The 3,667-nt window shown below is 41.6% G+C and overlaps 1 pseudogene; it reads right to left on the bottom strand.

Moving 5' to 3' along the window:
- Window positions 1–410: 410 nt before the first annotated feature.
- LOC126070499 (cleavage and polyadenylation specificity factor subunit 5-like) lies at window positions 411–1,421 on the bottom strand (annotated as a pseudogene).
- Between the last annotated feature and the right edge of the window lie 2,246 nt (window positions 1,422–3,667).

The following is a 3,667-nucleotide window of genomic DNA, read 5'->3' as shown; positions in this document are numbered from 1 at the left end:
TAACACTGGTTTTGAGTATGACCCCATGAGAGGAAGGGTCCAGTAAACTTGACTGAACCAAATATGTTATTGTTCCTTAACATTCATCAGCCTGGAGGAAAAAATAACAATCCTCACCTGTAAGAATTTTAAAAGTTTAATGTGAAACAAAAAAATAGAAGTCCACTTGTTTAATGTTGCATAAAAAAGTTTAAGTAGGACCAAAAGCTAATTAAACATTATCACATTCATTTACATCACTTATCTAGTTATTCATATTAACTTTACTATTCAAACAATAGGAAGTAGGGAGCAATTTAAGGATTGGGAAAGAGATAAAAACAAAAAACTTGATAACCAAGTTTACTATTCTACACTGTGGATAGCTTTGCTCACAGAGACGGCTTCTTTTACTTTTCCACTGCAGGAATTCAGTTGTATATAAAATTGAACCTTCTCAAGAGCTGAGGGAGACTAGAAATGATGACTACATATCCTGGTGCACTCAAACAACTGTGCAATTCAAACAATAGTGCAGCTACCAGCTTGTAATTTTTGGGGACTGCCAATAAGGTTTTCTCTTGAAGCAGAACCAGAAACAACTTCTTATGTTTCTTAATCCATTGCCGTCGAGTCAATTCTGACTCACAGCAACCCTATAAGACAGAGTAGACTGCCCATAGGGTTTCCAAGGAGAGCCTGGTGGATTTGAACTGCCAACCTTTTTGTTAGCAGCCTTAGCCCTTCACCACTATACCACCAGTGTTTCCTTTACATTCCTTAGGCTTTGAGGTAAGTGCAGGAACATGTGGATACAGAGGTGGTTCAAAATTTGGTCTCCACCAGTTACCAATCCAGTCATCGATGACCCAATCTTTCAGGACTCCATCTTAACAGACTAGTACCTCTGTCATTAAGCATTTTATTCCTTCAACTTCATCTTCTCCTGGATTAAGTTCACCTCCAGGTAATTTGAAGAATCTTGCTCCCAGCTGTAGCAGTAATACATGGGGTAACCAGTGGTCGTGTACAATCAGAACTCCTTCTCCAGTTCTCCTTATTACAATTTTATCAAATTCCTCCCTCATGTGTTGAAACCTGGCTGCAACAGAGCTGTCCTCATAAACCCGTTGCCATTGAGTTGATTCCAACATATAGTGACAGTATAGAGCAGAGTGAAATTGCCCCATAGGGTTTCCAAGGAGCAACTGATGGATTTGAAATGCCCACCTTTTGGTTAGCAACCTGAGCTCTTAACCACTGTGCCACCAGGGCCTTCTCCTAGAGGGGCTCTTTTGTACCTAAAGTATAATTGGTAAGAGGGTACAGGCTGATGGTGTGCTCCACGGTGAGTGGCTTGGTCTGCTAGATGTGCTTGTTGTCAAGCTGGTTGAGGCCTGGGGCCAGCTGGCCTGTGAGCAATTGGGTGGCACTATGGGCATGCTAGCAAGCTCAGACATGTGGTGAGCGGAAAGCAGGATGCAGGGAAGACTTTCCCCACAGGGGCAGTGGTTATCTGCGTCCAGCTCAGCAGCCACTGCCTGCCATTAACAGGAGACTCTCTGCTCATTTAAAAGGTCCATTTATATTCTTCTTTCCCAAATATTTTCACTAATTTTGCCATCCATCACATTTCTTCCAAGTCCTTGACCCTAGCCAAATCACTAGACACTGCCTACAATTCACAGTGCAAATCCATGTCTCTACCTTTCCTTCCAGGCAAAATGCAAAATCATATGCTGTGCGTAATACTACACGTACTATTCCCAACCTAATTTATGGATTCAAAACCATCCCAATCAAATCCCAAAAGTTATTTTGTGGATATTGATGAGCTGGTACTAAAATTTATTTGGATTAGCAAAAACCATACGGAAGTAGGAGAAAAAAGTCAGAAAACTGACACTATCCAACTTCAACACTTACAATATTTTTACGCAAATAATGCGTGCCACCTACGTTTGTTTGCCAGCCACATCCTCCCCACTCGAGGTATTTTCATAAGCACACTGCTGATTTTTTTACAGCAACATACAAAAAAATTGGCATAATGGCGCTTAAGAAAATACCTCGTGGGGGAAGGATGCAGTTAGCAAACATAGAAGGCACGCGTTATGTGCGTAAAAATATACTATAAAGCTATCATAATCAATACAGTGTGGTATTAGTGAAAAAATAAACAAATAGGTCACTGGAGTAGGATAGAGATCCCAGAAATAGACTACACAAATATAATCAACTGATCTTGACAAAGGAGCAAAGGCAATGCAATGGAGAAAGGTATCGCCTTTTCAACAAATGGTGCTAGAATAACACTAGCAATGAGGATGGACCTCCATATGCAAAAAGAAAAAGAAAAAAGAATCTAGACACTGACCTCAAACCTTCATAAAAATTAACTTGAAATGAATCATGGACCAAAGTGTAAAATACAAAATTATAAAACCTTTAGATGATAACACAGAGAAAATCTAGGTGATCCTGAGTTTGGTGATGTGTGTTTAGATACAACACCAAAACCACCCTCATGAAAGAACAAAATGATAAGTGGAACTTCACTGAAATTAAAAACTTTTGCTGCTTATAGCCTTCATACAAACAGATATATGCACACCCATGTTTATTGCAGCTCTGTTTACAATAGCAAAAAGCTGGAAGCAACCATGGTGTCCATCAATGGATGAATGGTTAAATAAATTGTGGTATCCCACACAATGGAATACTATGCATTGATAAAGAACAGTGAGGAATCTGGGAAACATTTCATAACATGGAGGAACCTGGAAGGCATTATGCTGAGTGAAATTAGTCAGAGGCAAAAGGACAAATATTGCATAAGACCACTATTATAAGATCTTGAGAAATAGTATAAACTGAGAAGAACACATACTTTTGTGGGTATGAGGTAGGGAGGGAGGGAGGGAGGGTGGGAGAGGGTTATTTACTGATTAGTTAGTAGATAAGAACTGCTTTAGGTGAAGGGAAGGACAATACTCAATACGGGGAAGGTCAGCCCGACTGGACTGGACCAAAAGCAAAGAAGTTTCCGGGATAAACTGAATGCATCAAAGGTCAGCGGAGCAAGGGCGGGGGTTTGGGGACTATGGCTTAAGGGGACTTCTAAGTCAATTGGCAAAATAATTCTATTATGAAAACATTCTGCATCCCACTTTGAAATGTGGCGTCTGGGGTCTTAAATGCTAACAAGCAGCCATCTAAGATGCATCAATTGGTCTCAAGCCACCTGGATCAAAGGAGAATGAAGAACACCAAGGTCACACGATAACTATGAGCCCAAGAGACAGAAAGGGCCACATGAACCAGAGACTTACATCATCCTGAGACCAGAAGAAGTAGATGGTGCCCGGCCACAACCAATGACAGCCCTGACAGGGAGCACAACAGAGAACCCCTGAGGGAGCAGGAGATCAGTGGGAAGCAGATCCCAAATTCTCATAAAAAGACCAGACTTAATGGTCTGACGGAGACTAGAGGAATCCCGGCTGTCATGGTCCCCAAACCTTCTGTTGGCCCAGGACAGGAACCATTCCTGAAGACAACTCATCAGACATGGAAGGGACTGGACAATGGGTTGGAGAGAGATGCTGACGAAGAGTGAGCCACTTGTATCAGGTGGACACTTGAGACTGTGTTGGCATCTCCTGTCTGGAGGGGAGATAGGAGGGTA

This window comes from Elephas maximus, chromosome 1, assembly GCF_024166365.1.
Source record: "Elephas maximus indicus isolate mEleMax1 chromosome 1, mEleMax1 primary haplotype, whole genome shotgun sequence".
NCBI lineage: Eukaryota > Metazoa > Chordata > Mammalia > Proboscidea > Elephantidae > Elephas > Elephas maximus.
The sequence above is the reverse complement of the archived record's forward strand: the minus strand, read 5'-3'. Positions and strand labels throughout refer to the sequence as shown.